Source organism: Mastacembelus armatus, chromosome 3 (genome assembly GCF_900324485.2).
Source record: "Mastacembelus armatus chromosome 3, fMasArm1.2, whole genome shotgun sequence".
In the NCBI taxonomy this organism is placed as follows: domain Eukaryota; kingdom Metazoa; phylum Chordata; class Actinopteri; order Synbranchiformes; family Mastacembelidae; genus Mastacembelus; species Mastacembelus armatus.
In genome coordinates, this window is record NC_046635.1 from 1,927,827 (window position 1) to 1,946,659 (window position 18,833).

Consider the following 18,833-nt stretch of genomic DNA (forward strand, 5'->3'; position numbering starts at 1 on the left):
CATATTTACGAAACAGGGGGAGGCAGAACACAGAGTGTTACTGCTATTGGTACGGCACGTGACAGCCACTTATCATTCGTTATAATGTTGTTTAGCGTTCGCTGCAGCTGTAGTGAATATATTTACTTGTCAATGCACTGAAAATGTAGTTAATCTAAAGAGACCTATGGTCACTTTGCTTTAACACACACATTTGATCGTATATTCTTCTATTCATTCGAATTCTATCGCTGCCAATATTAAAGAGAATAAAACAGAATACAATTTATATGGCAGGAAGAAGGCTGTTTTCTTTGAGAAAAATTCAATTTATGCTCAATCAATTTCCTCTGTTAATGTTATCTGATCCATATGATGAGGATTAAATTGGTTGTGTGAATTGCCTTAGGATAATAATGTAATCTGGTTCTCCCCAAAGTGGGAGAACCTGGAGAATACCTTGTTAAGTGAGGACATGTGTTTTCTTCTCCCCTTCAAGCTTCAGTAAACTGAAACTTTGCTGCACTACACAAAGATCTTTGTTTGAAGAGTCTTTATTGGACAAGTTACCTCATGATAAGAGGTTTTCACCTGCGAGTACCAGAATGATTTTATCAGACTGCTATTCACAAGAGGGTACGCAACTGTTAATTGAGCTGTACATAATCGATGGAAATCAACATTCTTGGCTCTCGCCAATATCTGCAATTATCTCTCTCATGCCGTCCCTCCTATTACACTAAACTGCATGTTGTCACAATTTATTGACTGCACTGTGAATCTCAGACTACAACCAGTTTCATCCCAGTCTATTTGGAAATAGCAGCATTACAGGGTTAACTGTTAAGTAACTAACAGCTCAAAGTTAAATCATTGAGGCTTCAGAGCGGTCTGTCTTTGATGTTGTTAAGGCCTCCAGCTCCTGTGTACCTGTTCTAATCAAAATTGTCCAAAGCACATTGAAATTTCCTGTAACTCCTCTTTAGAGAAGCAGCATTGCGATCAAGCGATCGGGTGAAGGGGTCGGGGGTTACTGCATACTGCAATCTTACCATTATATGGCACTAAATCCTTCACTCTTAACAGCTTTTTGAGGTGTTTGAAAGGTTATGAGGCTGGTTCCTCTTGGGTTTTATCAAATGAGCAGAGGATGGATTTGTCTAAAAGCCCTCCAATCATTCTCATTAATAAGATTTTAAGAAAGAAAGAGTGGAAAACAAGTGAAGTGGGGACTAATGGCCTTTGATTATGTGCAGACAGGCTCTCTGTGGGCAATCACACCCCACATTCAATTTTTCCCCACAACTCCACCATGTAAGAATGCTTTTTGTTTTCTGGCCTCTCGCTTTTCTCCCTGCGTGCCTTACATGATCATCTGCACCTCTTTTCTCACATGCTCTCAGTGCACGTGTAACTGTTTCATCTGTATGCTTCACATTAAAAAGTTAAATGGCACTGTAGAATCATAAAAGGTAAAATGATTTGGTAATGAACTAGCAAAAAATGTAAGTTTACATATGCCAGAAGAATGGCTGCTTGACTAGTCGATAATGTTTAGTACTTTTGTGATTATAATGCGTACTACTTTTAGTCCAGTTTCAGTCATTCTGTCCAATGTTGCAACACGCTGTTTTAAAGTCAGTGTAAATTTGTATATTTTTAAATGTGTGCAGTCGTGGTTTCCAATTACACTTTCACCAAATTACATGCTGGTTTTGATTCAGGCGATTTAATTACCGTATGTTTTGAAAATTAAGACAAAACGTTCTAATTGCTGTGTGTGTGTGTAAGAAAAACAGGGACTTTTTGTTTAAATCCGCTGGAATGAAAGCTCCAAGTGCCTAGCATTTACATTTATTTCCCAGAGAACTATATTTAGGCTTGGTAGCTTCATTTATTTATTTTTTACTCAGCACAGCATCTTTCCAGTCTGCCATGCATCCTTATTCCTTCCCTATTCTAATGATGAGAATAGGTTTTGGGTTACAGCTTGTTATTTGCCACAAACAAGAACTGCCCAATCTGCATCCCCTACACTGAATATGTAAGCGACCTGAAAAGGCTCTCATCTCATCAGTTCTCCAGCAGCTATGGTTGTGCTGTATGTGCTCTGGACTGCTCGAAATTCTGACTAGATGTCGGTCCCTCAGGATGAACTTTATGTGATGTAAACCCACAGAGCTTCCGCTGTCATTCTGCTGTATTTGCTCCTTTGTCAAAGGTCTCTTTAATCAAATAGACACCATATATTCAGTCTCTGCATGCATCCATATGTATGGGGTCTCAGATTTGATAAATTACTTTATAGCCTTGGCAAAAATAACAATATGACATTTGAAACATACTCACAGTGGTTGCACACACAGACACATAATCTACAGTCACAATGAAAACCTTGAGCCAACTGGAGCATGTTTGGAAGTCAGTCTGTATCTATCTAAATCCCAGTAGGTAAGTAAAATTATACCTTTAAGTCAACTGTCTTTGGAAAGTGCGGTGAAGCAAGATCAAGTGTAATTAAACTTTGATAATGAGGTTCAACCATTTTCCCCCCTGCACAACTAGGCTTCAGTGTCACAAACTGAATGTTGCAAGTTTTCCTTTACATTGTGATTTTATGCAGAAAACCATGATGGAGCGTCATGTGATTATATTAATGTTTGTATGCAGCTATAAGACCTAAGACCACAATCCTGTTTCTACAGTCACATTGTGGGGGCATACCCTCTAAGGACTCCGATTAAGTCACTCAGCAACAAATAAAAGCAATTTTTACTTGGATTAAAACTTTTTTGTTGGGTTTAGTGTGCCTAGTATAATGACTGTGGTTATCCATGCAGCCATTATGCACCCAGGACAAGGCACTGGTCCTAATCAGTGTTGTCCTTGAAACAACTATCTGTTCATTAATATGGGTGAGGGCAATTATTGAAATCATTCTAATTATTTATTGCATCACGCTATGGAAACAGTTGGAAGAAGCTGCAGAACATCTGGCCCACCCATGCTTCAATACTTCACCAGTATTTTATTTATTTTTTTTTACATGACAGAGAAAGTGGATTTAGGTAGAGCCTAAAGGGCACCACTAAACTCATAAATTATTAAAGGTCCAATGAACAGTCTGCTATGAATTCACAAATTCATGGCTAGAAGAAAAGCAGCATCCTGACAATGTGCAAAGATATGTGTTATGTAAGTCACAAATCCTGCACATATTCATTTCAGCAACGCTACCTCACAGTCCCACATTGCCAGGCATTTAAGTCAATCCCAAGGTTGGAATTGGCTGTAGGTCTCTATTAGCCCCACTTCAACCTTCACCAGAACAATTGCTGTTACAGATAAGGAGACCACCTCCTGTAATCAGCTGATACACACTGGTAATAATACTAATGCAGTACAAACTCCAGTGCCAGCAGCAGATTAGCAAGAGTTTCAGATGAGCCTGGCACATCTTTATCCTTATCCTGTGCCCTTAATCATGACGTGCTGAACACTGTGTGATCGGCCTGTTGGTGGACTACAGCTGTTGACTGGCTGGCTTGCCAATAGCAGTTGGTACAGAAAGTAAACTGGGGTAGTACTAAACCCGTAGTGTCATTGAAAATCCAACAGTCACAATCCAGAGGAGAAAAGAAAGTCAACAAATATATCTTTAGAGCTTCTCCTTAACAAGGTGTTTTATGGTGTCCATCATGATGACAACAAACCTGACAGAGAAATAAGTGCTCTTACAAAGAGTTTTATGTCTTTGTGTTAAATGTGCACATAAAGCCAAGAAGTGATTGGTTAAGCTTGACATAAAGAGGTACAGATGGAACCATTTTTATCTTTTTTTTTTTTTACAAACAATTACCCATCCATCCCCCTGTTCTTCACTGCAGCCTCCCTAGTGGGTTCTTGCCAACCTCACTTTCAGGAAACATAAGACCATTCTCCTGTGGAAAATGAGTGTAAATGTTATGTGTCGTAGGTGACATCTGTGTTATTAATCCATGACCTTTCCAATACCTTAGCCCTGTGTTCATTGTTGTAACCATAATGACATAACATTAGACTTTTTAATAGTAATTGTTGATATGTTATATGTTATTGATCTTTATCTGTTTATTATATTTTATAGTCATATTTCTATGTTAAATTAAATAAAAGAGCTGCTGGACAATCTGAATTTCCCCTATGGGGGATGAATAAAGTATCTATTTATCTATTTATTTTTACCCAAAGCTTGTTATTTTTCTAAACTTAACCAAGTTGTTTTGTGCCTAAATGTAAAGAAATTACAATGGTAGCTAATGTAGCTAATGGTACAATCTTTAGCTGTGCATGGTAACTGGTATTCCTGAGTCAGCTCACTGATTAATCTCTGCATGTGCTCTGTATGTGCTTCTTCTTCTCCTTTGGGCTGCTCCCTTCAGGGGTCACCACAGTGAATCATCTGCCTCCATTTAACCCTATCCTCTGTATCCTCCTCACCCACACCAACTATCCTCATGTCCTCCTTCACTACATCCAAGAACCTCCTCTTTGGTCTTCCTCTAGGCCTCCTTCCTGGCAGCTCTAACCTCAGCATCCTTTTACCAATGTATTCACTGTCCCTCCTCTGAACATGTCCAAACCATCTCAATCTGGCTTCCCTGGCTTTTTCTCCAAAACATCTAACATGAGCTGTCCCTCTGATGTCCTCATTCCTGATCCTATCCATCCTGGTCACTCCCAGAGAGAACCTCAACATCTTCAGCTCTGCTACCTCCAGCTCTGCCTCCTGTCTTTGTCTCAGTGCCACTGTCTCTAAACCAGACAACATTGCTGGTCTCACCACTGTCTTGTCCACCTTTCCTTTCATTCTTGCTGACACTCTTTTGTCACACATCACACCTGACACTTTCCTCCACCCGTTCCAACCTGCTTGCACACGTCTCTTCACTTCTTTTCCACACCCTCCGTTGCTCTGGACTGTTGACCCTAGGTCCTTAAAATCCTCCACCTTCTTCACCTCTGCTCCCTGTAACCTACCACTTGTGGCCACAGTGGCAGCTTTTCGGAAAAGCTTACAAACAAATGGATACACACATGAATGAAACAATCTTCTCATTTAACTCTATAAAACTATAAAACCACTGGATGTAAGTTGCCATTCACAGACACTGCTGGCAGCACTTTGTACTTGCTCAAAGTTACTTTAACACTCATCTGTTATGTCATGGAAAGTTTGTAACCTTCATACAGCAAATTAAAACTTGTAGAACTTTTCTGAAATTATTTAAAGTGTTTAAATTTTTTGCCACTGGCAGCAAGAGCAAGTTATAGAAGCAGTCTGTCATAGAAGCACAATACCTCTATGAATCGCCCTCTTCTGGCTGACATGTAATTTGCTTGTGGGATGACTCATTTCCATGTGATAGATGTCCTAAATGCTAGATTAGAGAACCGGGTTTTATCTAAAAGAACTATAACAGAATGAAAAGGCTTCCAGTTAAATCATTCTGTCCCTGCAGGGTACCCATCAAACCCTGTTATTTTTATCTTATATACTGACAGACTAGGAGATTATGTGTAATTATGGAGATAAGAGAAATGAAAGGTCTCTGTTCTTATTGACCTGTCTAATGCAGTGGACTGAAATCGGTGTCCCTGAAAGCCTGTTTGCGAGTGGTGGATGTGCACTATCGTGCTGGTTCTGTCTCATTGCTGCACAGCCCTCTGGGCTGTTGCTAATGGGTCTTATCCTATTCCTCATGCTAAGCTTTAAAGAGAAAACTGTCTATGCACAGGGGTGGGCCCCTTCCTCCTGAACCAAGTGAGCTCATCAGGTCTGCACTACCAATCTATAAGCAGTGGTTCAGGCAGGATCTTCCCTTTCTTATCTTTAACTATTGCACTAAGAGTTAGTATTCTGTTTTTTGATCCCTAGTTTTTTGATCCTGTAAGATGGTTTTTGCACAACAGTGGTGTTGACAGGTTCAGCTGTTGTGGGTCCAGCTGCATCTTCAGGGATCATCTCCATCCCCACTACATGAGGCACATGGGTCAGAGCACGCTGGCTGGGCCCTTTAGCCTCAGCAGCCGATACTTCTTCATGCAGCTGTCCCTGGAAGAGCTAACGTTAGCTTTGGACAGGACGCAGAGTGTCTCTCCCTCACCCCCAAGCAGGCTCAGTGTTGGTACCACCCCACTCTCCCTCTTGCTCCAAAGTATGGGTTAGGTAGCGAGTGGCTACCACCAGGCACATTTGCTGTTGTTAGAAAAGGTGCAAAATTTTGTTTGTCCATTAGAATCCATAGCAAAAGTCTGTAACATTTATAAACTCCGTTAAACAACTGACATGTAGTCTTACTTGATGTGATTGTTCCTGCCGTCCGAGTACTGAGTATTGTTCTTTTTAGTATAAATGTAAGATACTGTGTAAGACAAATCTCTAAAATCTGATTGTCTCTTTTATTCTCTACACACTAAAGAGCCAGTTTAATCATGGTGAGAACTATTCTAGTCGGACTCTCATGAAGGTGGTGTGGGGTGGGACTCATACTTCGAGAGGTTTTCCTGCTTCTTAATACCCTGAACGATATCTTGCATATTTTTGTTCCAAATCAGAAATTCACATGCATGACAAAGAGCACTCTTTTCTAATTTATCCCATGGCCTTTGCTGCAAAGGAGGAGAAACAGGTAAGATGTTCCACTTGGATGGATTAATGGATGGATTTGACACTGTATAGAGAAAATGTGGGGAAACAGAACTTTATCAGACTGGGGCCACATTTGAGTCCTGAATGAAGTGGATTATCACTTAAGTCAGATACATTTATTTCAAGAAGCTGACCGATATTGCAGATGGTTATACATTACAGTTAGATTAGAAAAAGCTCTGTTGGTTGAGGGAGCACTAAAACAATCCAAGCATGGATGATGATTCTGCCAATAGAGCTAAGTCCACTCACTAAACATACATTGACAGGAATCTTACCTCAACAATGCAGTAGAGGAGGCTGAGGTAGAGAAATACAGCAGCAATGTCACTGGCATGTGCTTACTCAGCAGAGTAGCACTGATTAAGTCTCAGGAAGTTACTTGCTGCATTGCTGTGAATAAGGCAGTCATTGTAAAGCATACAGCAAACAGCTGATGGCAATTAGCTAATACAGGCACAACTTCTGTTCTCTACTTAAAGAAATGCTACGCTTCATTTGCTGAGTCAGCTTGTCATTTTCTAGCTGGTCAGACACTTTTTCAGTGTTTTTTTTTCTAGCTCATACATGTGATGAATGAGCTTGAGGGAGTGTGGATGAGATTTGTTGCTCCTTCATGTCAGAAAGTGACAGTTGAGGTGGTCTTGGCATCTGATGAAGATGCCTCCTGGGTAACTCCTACTGGACGTTTTCTGGGCATGTCCAGCTGGTAGGCGGTCGTGGAGTAGACCCAAATAAGCTGGAGGGACCATTTAGCTCTTTTGCATTAATAATGTAATTGTAATGTACATTTCTGTTGCCTAAGAAAAAAAAAATCATCAAGTGGTGAATCTATAGTTGAGCTTGATGAAATGTGGCAAATGAAAAATCACAACTATCAACTATTGCTGCTTTAGGTGCTTTTTTCCACTTCAGCTGAAATCCATTGCAGCCTCTGCTAGTTAAGAATGGTTTGTGCTGGTCGCACCTGACCCAGATACGCCATGAGACATTCCTTCACAAGTTTATGGATGTTAACACAATGAGACAACTCATCTGCGTAATATTTAATATACAACAAGAGCTGGAAATGAAAAACATAACTATAGTTATTGTAATTTATTCTGGACTCTCAATATTCAGTGCTTGTTTCCATAAAGCTAAAAAAAGCAACACAGTCATTATTGTTACTGCAGCTACAGGTTAGCTTAGCGTTGAGGTACAATAAAGATATAATGAGAAAACTCAATCAAGGATTGCATTTTAAACAGCTATTTTATTTTATTTTACCTCCACACACAAACAAGAACTCATACACAACCCACTCGTAAAAACACCACATGACCAACTGTTCTGAAAATCTAAAATAAAAAGACACAGTCTCCATCAAAAACTCTGATTTACACCTTTGAATGGATTGGCTGTCAGTTATCTGTGGGATGGAAGGAATACAAGCCTCAACAGAGCATGGTCAGTGTAAAGGGATGCAAAAGAAAAGTGATTTGTATCAGCTCCAGACTGATTCAGGTGTCTGATAACTGCCGCCGCGGTTTCCTCTTTATTCCGCACAAATAGATGACAACCCACCCCCAAAATCTCTTCTGAAAAGTTGGAACCAGGTTGAAGGAGGAGGAGTTAAGAGGTGGGAGGGACTGTACATAAACATAAGCCCAACATGCAGATTGCTTTTTACCCAATCCTTGCCCAAAGCAAGATCCCCTTTCACCCAACAAAATCCTGCTGAAAAGCTTGTAGCCCTCCCCCCCACCCCCCAACCCCCCTTCACTGTCCTTAACCCCTCCTTTGTTTAGGAAAGCCTTTCAGCTGCGCAGCAGTAATGCAAGGATGTTCTGGAGTAGCCACTCAAAATATATCATTTACATGTGTAAGGAGCACCCATCTACAAGACGCTTGCAGGACCTCCGTGTCTTCTTTTTCCTCTTCAATCACGGTTTTCAGTGTTGCCGCTCCATTATTCATGCCTCATTTGAGCCAATTGCTCTGACCTGAAAGAAGTAGTTCAAACTCCACACTGGATATACTCTATACTCGAACTCTATAATGCCGAAAAAGTGATCCGGGCCCATCTCTTTCTATGAATAATCCAAGTGTGTTTAGAACAGACAGTCATAAAAGAAAGCATTGTTCAACTGCCTGTCCTATAAAGCAGCTGGATGGTGGAATAAGAAGATCTTTGCATAATGTGGGAAACAGATCTAGATTTGTTATGCACATAGTAATGTGTGAAGAGTTAATGTCATACAAGAAGTACAGGTGTTTCTTGTCTGGAAATAGGAGGAGCAGGAGGTCGCATGAACAACCAACAGCATTTTCTGGGGGGTGGTATTTTTAGGTATATTGTCCCAGCAAATCAAGACGGTAGGGTGGTTCAGCATAAAATCAAGGACCAGGCTTTTTATTGTTTTAGAGGCAGACAGGAAGAAAACAGGGAGACATGGGGAAATTGTTTTACCCGCCAGAGAAAACAATGAGAGCATGTCAGTTACCTTGAAGGAGAATGGGAAATGATATGCCTCGTGGTTTAGACACGTTAAATTGTTCTTTAGTCTAAACTGGAAGATAATGTGTGTCAGAGGAATACAGATAAAGAAATAACAGATAAATGCACTAAGTTATCTGTAATATGTGTACTTTCTCACATTTTCCCTTCAAAAATGTTGCTCAGCCCTTGATCACATACAGTGATCCACAGAAGAGGGTGAGAGCTTGACTTGATTCCAGGTTGTCAGAATCTAGACATCTTTCTCACTGCTTTTTATACCCGAGGTTTTTTCTAGTCCCTCTGCTCTGTCACAGTACACTGTATTTGAAACACCCAAACTTTGTGGAAAAAACACAGTTCTTGTTGACACTGTGTCAGTGAGTTGAATCAACTCTATGGTATTTTTGAAACTATAGTTGGTGGTGGACTGCACCGGAGACAAGAGAGGAAAAGATAGTATGTAGAGCCTCTTATTTCAAGGTGTAAATACACACATCACTCATACACATATCTGCTAATACAGCAGATTATTTCTCCGTTTGCCATTTGCCTTTTACTGGCACTAGAAAAGAGGGGGGATGATATGTTTATAAAAAGTTTAATATGCAGTACATGAAAGAGTCTTTAATAAACTCAGGGGGAAAATGGCAGCTGATGCTTTAGCCATGAATGTGAACATTGGTTGCTTTTAGCTGTTTGCAGTTATAGATCAGTCCTAGTGTTATTTTGAGAAAGAAATCTCCTGGTCAAGGCAGATTCACTCATTACTTTCACACCAACACTGATGTGGCCTCTTTAGTTCACCTGGGCTGCATGTGTTTGGATGATGAAAATACTGCAGAGTATTTGGACAAAAGCCACATGATCGTGGCCATGGTACTGCTCCTCCGTTCAGTATGATGATGCATCATACTGTGTTACCTGTACAATAAAGATGGCGAGCAGGTGTTTGTTTATGTCAGTCTTTCTCATTTTGTTTATACAATGTTTTCATGTTGATTTTACAGTGTTTTAGCTGAATTTACCGGGCGCTCATCCAGGCTTGATTACTGTACCTCACAGCTATTTCCTTCAATATTACATCTTGCCTGATGCTACGTTTCCATTTACTGCTATGGCAACATTGCCGAACCAAATTAATTCAAATCAGCCAATCATTCAGGTAAATATTATTACTCTTTTAGACTGGACACGTGGATAGAAAACATCATCATTATAATACAATACAAAAAAATCAATTTCTTATACTACTTAGTCCAATTCAGGGTCATGATGGCCTGTAGCCAATCTCAGCTGACATCCAGTGAGAGGTGGTGTACACCCTGTACAGATCACAGGGCTGACACATAGACAGACAGACATTCATGCTCATATTTACACCTACAGGCAATTTAGAGTCAACAATTAACCTAATACCAACCTGCAGATACCTGGAGAAAACCCACACAGACAGGGAGAACATGTAAACTCCACACTGGATCCCATTTGACCACAGGCGCCTTTCTAACCCTGAACCTTCTGCCTGTGAGGCAGCGATGCTAACACTGTTTATTTCCATCAATATTAGTGAGTTATGACTATACACACACACACATATATGTGACTATACGTTTATCCATTAATGTCTTATGTGGTTTACAGAAGGAAAGCAGGCGTCTTGAGGCTCTTTAAGATAAAGATCATGAGATAAATATTCATAACCCTGTCACATTTTTTTTGTTTTAAACACACAGTGTTTTAATATGTCGAATGCTAGTTCTCTGTAAGTGCTAGACCATGCTTGAATTGTATTTCATTTTTTTGTGTAGGACGTGTTCAATACAATACAACATACAACAATGTAGTAAATGTTCCAGGTTAGATATGCTCAGGGGCTCAAATGCAGCATCAGTCAGTCACATTTGCTTTTCCTGGGTGAATACTTGCTTCTCTGTGTCTCAAGGAGTGCTCATTAACACAGCTGACTTAATGATGAACATCTAGTAGGCTGTTTTGTTGTTGCACTTAATCTTCAGTATATATCTGTCAGGATCCAGCCTGGATGGCTGTTTCTTTCTCTCTACCCCTTTGTGTGTGTGGGCATGTAGGTTGGCGATCGGCAGCAGTAACACGTTACATCGAGACAAATCAACGGCAGAGCTTAAGAGTTGGCGTCTCACTGTTTCTGCTTTTGCCAGATTGTATTCCCTGCCTCAGGCCTGTGATCTCCCTGCAGAAATCCTTGATTCCTGGTTTCTTAGTAGATGTTAACCTGCTTTCTCTTCGTTCTCTTCATCGCACCACAGCCAGTTATTGCTGCAGACCCTCCTTTGCTCACTGCATTTTCACTCAGTTGTTGCTCAACAAACTCTGAATCTCTCCACTATGGAAGCTTTGTTGACACACACACACACACACCCACACAGTCATGTGTCACTATAGTTGTGAGGACACTCAGACATATTCCCTAGACCCTAAACCTAACCATCACAACTAAATGCCTAACCCTAACCAAGAAAACATTTGTAGTTGTGAGGACCAGCCGAAAATGTCCACACAACAATTGAAAGATATATGTACACGCACGCACACACACACACACACACACACACACACACACACACACACACCCTCATACACGCACACACACACACAGACAGATTGTTGCTGAAATGCCAAAAAAGCACAAATCCACTGGAGCTGAGGCTTCTGGAGATTGATATAGGTGAATACAAAAACATGCTACAAAATGAAAACTGGAAATGGAGTTTTTTAATAATGGGGACAGGAAAGACACTAAACCATCAAGGAAGCATCTCACAAAGTAATCACTATTTGGTGAAATACAATATCCACCAAGCTATTGTTCCATGTTTTTACAATCCTACAGATAGCAGTGATTTTCTCTATATCATAAGTGGAATTTCAGCAGCTGGTTTTGACTTTTAGTCCTTTGACACAAATGTGTATTAATTTAAGTTTAGTATTATTATTATTTTAGTATTATGATTTTGTTAGATTCAATATAAAGAGTTAAGCTATTTCAACAGTTTACTAGTTTCTACTTTTCATCAATTTTGCTTAATTTTCACCCTGTATTTAATGACACTATGGTTCCAAGTGTTGTTCTTGTCAGAGCAACAAAGTATATTTACTCCTATTTTGACTAAAGTACTATTGTGTGATATTTCCTGAGGAAGATTTCAACCAATTTGAGTGTTGTCACATCATTCAGTGGCTATCATCATTGGTCATCATCTCCATAAAGGTGGCTGAGGAAGAGCTTCCTGCAACTCCCAGTATAGACAGATTTAGCAAGTAGGTGACCTCTTAGTGGGAGTTGTAATTATAACAGAGGTACAGGAGGAAAGGAGGTCATGTGGCATATAGAACAAGAGACCTTGTGGTCAGAGTAGGTTGGCATGTGATAGATAGGTCATAAAATATTGGACTTTCCTACGGTTGAGACGTGTCTGACTTCAGTGTAAAATATTTATTTTTTAAATCAACAATTGTTCCTTAACCTAACAAAGTTATTCTCGTGCCTAAACCTACAACCACACAGCTTTTCTGTGTAAAGCAAGTTCAGCATTGTAAACGTGCAACTACTTGTCATTCCCCAGTACTTTTGTACAGATGGCAAGGTCATTACCAAAAAAGTATTTGACACCCTGGGAACACGACAATGTCTAGCATGATAATAAAACAGGCTACTCAGCCTTTCATTGGGTGGAGCAGGGAACACCTGAGCCATGTGATCATTGAATGACATGGCAATATTTGCTTCTGAAGAAGATTCAGATGGATAACTGCTGACACTAATCCTTGAACCTACTTATTTCCAAACTATCAAGCTGATGTGTTAACTGGTGACACAACATCCGCACCCACAGCAGTAAATTAATTTAGACAGGCTGCCTGCATTTTTATAGTTTGCCTCGGCTGTTTAATTGTAGATGGATTTAGTTCAAGGACACATTTCTTAGAACACGTAAAGTCCGATAACAGAGACAGAGCATTACTGATTGTAACTGTGGGGTGACAGGTCAAAGGACAGAAGAGCTGTTTTTTGTAGTGAAGGCAAAGGTTTACATCTCAGGAGCTACTGTGATTCCACAGATGCAGGTGGCTGAACAATTAAGACAGAATAATGTCCATTTGTTCTCATCTCACATTGCTGTTTTATTCTTTGACCAAAATGTGTAATACATTTCATCATAGTTCTCATTTTTAGTGGTTTAGTTCATATTAGTTTGTCTGTTTTCATGAAAATGACGGATGATGTCAAAAATCATAGAGGTTATCTTGCCTTTAGTTTGAAAAGGGTTGTTAAAGAAAAGCATACAGCCACATTGGATTGTTATCTTCCTGCTTTTCAGGGACACTAGGTTGACCTTCTTTTGGCCGGTGGCTTGCTTTCCTCCATTTCTGTCCCCGTCCTCCCTGTTCTTACTCTATACTATCTTCTAGCTCATCATTCACCCCCTCACTGATCTTCCTCTCAGTAGCTGGCAGCTGCAGCAGCATCCTGGTAAAATGGCCATGATAAAAATAGCAAGAAATAACATTTGAGTGTTTGTTTTCATCATTGTCTTTCCCATGGCCAGTGAGAAGAGATTGGAAGGAAAAGGATTTGAGTTGAATTTGAATTTTTCTAGGGGGCACACTTACCTAACCCATGTGATGTACAGCAGAACATAATATGGCAGGATAGGCTATCGAAGAAGATGAAGGACAAATACAATTTTTCAAGTTTGTTTTTAAATGACCTAATCAGTCATGACTTACAGTTGAGTACAAATGAATAGTAGCTGACAGCTGAAATGGTTAAATAGACAACATTGCTATTTTCAATGAGATCTGACCACAAGTTTCTGGCTCGTAGTACTGTGAGAGGAGTCTGTGGGAGTTGTTTCCTCTCTCTGTGGGAGGAAATACTTAAGTACGGTGCCAGCTCCTCATAGATGCCCTCACTCCCTCCTACTCATCATCATGACTACCTTCCTAGGCATCTTTAAAAGATGTACTGTCAAATATGGACTCAAGGGTCGCTGAAGGCTTCAGGGCATCTCCACTGTAGGAATACAAACAGCCTTGAAAAGCAGCTGGCCACACAATTCCTGCTGGGCAGACCTGTTGATATCGATCTTCACTTGAGAATAAGGTCTTCACTCCATTTCTGGCTTTCAGTGATAAGGAATGGCATATAGATTTTTTCCAAGTGACTATTTCTGTGGTCACCTGCTTTGACAGGACGATGTGGCAATTGCTACTGTACAGTACAGTATGGACAGTGCACGTGCTCATTAAACTGCCATGTCCGAGGTGGAATAAGATGACATTTAGAGATGAGATTATAGTAGCAGAAATAGCCAGGTGGGAATAAAACTGGATGGTTGATAATGGACTCCTTGTTTGGATCGGAAACGTAGAACCTGAGACAGTTGGAAGAAACGGATCTTAACTACAGTATACCTCCAGTAATATTAAAGATGTGAATACAACAGCATTTGTAGTCAGAGAAGCAGATGCATATCCAATTTTGTTGGTGAATCCAAAAAAAATAAATAATTTTTTTTAGTACATTAGGAAACTAAATTAGTAAAGTGTGGCTTTTTTATAATGCACATTTATCTTTGTTTTTACATCTGTAATTTTGTTTATTTATAAGTATCACACAGGGAATAAAACCAAACAGGGGGTACAGATGGTGAAGTCAGGATGCATAGCGAAGTCAGAAATGAGCAGGAAAAAGAAAAAATCCATAAAGACCTACAAAATTCAAACTAAAATTATATATATATATATAAAATTATATATATATGTTTCTGGGATCTGTTGGAGCCACTCTCCCAGTTTGGGGGTCACAGCCCCAAGGGTACCGATTACCACAGGGACCACTGTTGCTTTTACTTTCCACATCTTTTCTACCTCTTCTTTCAGCCCCTGGTATTTTTCAAACTTCTCATGTTCCTTCTTTCTGATGTTGCCATCACTTGGGATCACTACATCTACCACTGAGGCTTTCTTCTGCTGTTTGTCCACCACTACTGTGTCCGGTTGGTTAGCCATCACCTGTTTGTTGATCTGTATCTAGAAGTCCCACAGGATCTTAGCTCAGTCCTTCTCCACCACCTTTGGAGGTGTGTCCCATTTTGACCTCACGACCTCCAACCCAAACACATGTTCCTGTACACTACGCCGGCCACTTGGTTATGGCGTTCCATGTACGCCCTGCCTGTTAGCATCTTACAACCTGCTGTTATGTGCTGGATTGTCTCAGGGGCATCTTTGCACAGCCTGCACCTGGGGTCCTGCCTGGTGTGGTAGACCCCGGCCTCTATCGATCTTGTGCTCAGGCCCTGTTCTTGTGCTGCTACGATCAGTGCCTCTGTGCTGTCTTTCAGTCCAGCTTTTTCCAGCCACCAGTAGGACTTTTCAATATCAGCCACTTCTTGTATCTGTCGGTGGTACATAACGTGCAGGGGTCTGTCCTGCCATGATGGTTCTTCTCCTCTTCCTCTGCATCGGGCTTCTGTTACCTGAGATATTCACTAAGTATTCCGTCGCTCGGGGCCATCTTCCTGATGTACTCATGGATCTATGCTGTTTCATCTCAGATGGTGGCTCTGACGCTCACCAGTCCTCTGCCTCCTTCCTTCCTCTTAGTGTACAGTCTCAGGATGCTGGATTTGGGGCATGCATTGTGAGGAGATTTCTTGTCATGACATCAGTGGCTTCTATGTCCTCTTTTGGCCAGCTTATTATATAAATATATATATATATATATCACACACAAATCATGAGTATGCACACAGGGCTAAGACAAGAACTAACTTGGGAGTCTTTGCTGTAGATATGATTCAGATAAATATATTTAAATTAAAGTTTCCCTTTTGGTGAGATACAGATAATTTATTAGCTAATTCCACCTCCTCAATAGCCATACTAGAAATTATTAGCCAGCACGACAGTTTTCCCAAGTTCCATTTTCCACATCAAGTCCTGAAGTTCTTCTCAGGAGATGTCACTTACACTTAAAGTTGGATTTTGACAGTGTTGTTGGAGAAAAAGTCAGCTTAGTAATGTTTGATATTACTTGTTGTCAATCTGCCAAACAGGGTTAATTGGACAAGACAGCTTCTTTTGAGGAAGTGTATTTGGCATGGGCTAAGAAGGTGCTTTGAAGACTGACCTTAGCAGCAGTAGCAGCAACGATTGAGGAATGATGGACTGCAGTGACAGGCCAGGCCCTCAGGATCCTCACAGCTCAACTCACTACTTTTTCAGAAGTGGTGTGCATGTCCTTGTTTTGCCCACAATCCAGTGTGCCTCGTGGATGTTATTTGGTTTGAATGTGTGTGTGCCTTTGTGTGCCTTTATGAGCGTCTAGCCTGCAGAGAGGAGGCTGATCAGGCCTTGAGAATATCCTCTGTGACAGCTCATCAGGACTTGCTTCTCTCCGTTCTGACATCCCCTTCTCATTACTGCACTGGAACTCTTTGACTGTTCATTCATTGTGTTTTGTCCAAGTCCCTGTTTTGAAGCAAATGATGTGACAGCCCATGAGCTCTGTGAATTTGGAGACTTACCAAAGAAAGAAATGGAGAATTTCAGTGTATGGTCCAAAAGAGTGGAAACACAAACAGCAAAAGGCTCCTATGAGTTTTTGCTAGTTTATATTTGCATTCAAACTGCAAACGCTCATCCTCTGGTGAATTGCCTGAAGGTATTAATGATTTCAAGGATGCTGATAGTCCAGGAAGTAGAGGCTGAAGTGTCAGTGATAATTGAGCTGCAATTTATTATGAATTCATAATACCAATGTGCATAACAGGCTCATTTGAAATATTTTTCTGGTATTGCATAAATCTGAGGAACAGCCTCTCCAATGAAAACAAAGCAAATGACAGTGAGAACTGCCATTACTTATTGAATACTGGGTTAGAGACAGTAATTTGTATTGTTACAAATATAACCCCAGGACATATTTTACTTTGTCAGTGAGTGTCAAGCCCAAGATGCATTACAGACTAAACTCTAGGCACCTCTGTCGCCTAGAATTGATGTTTATGCAGCTCATTTGGTTGACACCTGCTGTCATACTTACTTGCTGCCCTTTGGCATTTCTCATACACACTCTGAACTGTAGCTGAAATACCAAAGAATGCTGAAGAGACTCTGAGCTTGCAGGCTCACCAGATTTGTTCAGGTACCACGGTCACATTCAGCTCATGTTATTCAGTTTGCAGGTTATTGATTCCTTTGGAGATACTTTGTCTGTATAGTTTGGTTGGGTTAAACTTTTTATTTATTTTACAAACAAGTAAAATAAAGTATATTGTCTTACTTCCACTCAATACTAGCATAGTCAGTGAGCCCTGCACTACTGTGGCATGAAAGGTGAACAGTACCTGGTGCTTGAAGTACTCAGATACCTAATACATTTGCAGGTCTAAACCCAGTATACTTCAAAGGGAACTAACACTCATGGCACAAATCCCAATACTGTGATTACTAGAAGAGTTTACTAAAGCACTGTGGTTAAGGAACATCCTGTCTCAAAATAATGCAGAAGAACTAGTCCATGCATTTGTTACCTCAAGGCTAGATTACTGTAACTCATTACTATCTGGATGTCCCAGTATCTCCATAAAAAGCCTCCAGTTAATCCAGAATGCTGCAGCCAGAGTCCTGACAGGAACTAGCAAGAGAGATCATATTTCTCCTATATTGGCTTCTCTTCATTGGCTCCCTCTAAAATCCAGAATAGAATTTAAAATCCTTCTCCTCACATACAAATCATGATCATTCATGATCAAGCTCCTTCATACCTTAAAGACCTCATAGTACCATATTATCCCAATAGACCACTTTGATCTCAGAGTGCAGGTCTACTTGTGGTTCCCAGAGTTTCCAAAAGTAGAATGGGAGGCAGAGCCTTTAGCTATCAAGCTCCTCTCCTGTGGAACCAGCTCCCAGCCTGGGTTCAGGAGGCAGACACTCTCTGTACTTTTAAGGCTAGACTTACAACCTTCCTTTTTGACAAAGCTTATAGTTAGGGCTGGCTTCAGGTAACCCTGAACCATCCCTTAGTTATGCTGCTATAGGCCTAGACTGCCCGAGGACCATCGGTGCACTGAGATTAACCCTAACACTCCCTTCCCTTCCCCTCTCTTCCTCTCCTCCCCCCGCACATGTATATTCCACCATTGAATGTCACTAACCTTGTGCTCTCTCTCTCCCCTAGTTTGTGCTCTCTCCCTCTCTCTCTGTTCTCTCTGTACCTTCTGCAGGTGTCCCTGGTCCTGGAGCTGTATATCACTGATGTGCAGTTACTGGTCCCACCAACCTGCAGTGTCTATTTGTTGTTTATTGTTGCTGTTCTTTTCTCTCTCCTCTATCCACTCACCCCAACCGGTCGAGGCAGATGACCGCCCAAACTGAGCCTGGTTCTGCTGGAGGTTTCTTCTTCTGTTAAAGGGAGTTTTTCCTCTCAGTCGCCAAGTGCTGCTCATAAGAGATTTGTTGGGTTTTTTGGTTTTTGTAAAGGACCTTGAGATGATTGTGTTGTGATTTGGCGCTATACAAATTGAATTAAGTTTAGAAAAAGATTATCATTTTATTTAATTTATCCATCCATCCATTCTCTATACCACTTAGTCGAGGGTTCATGGTTATGGTGGGCTGGAGCCAATCACA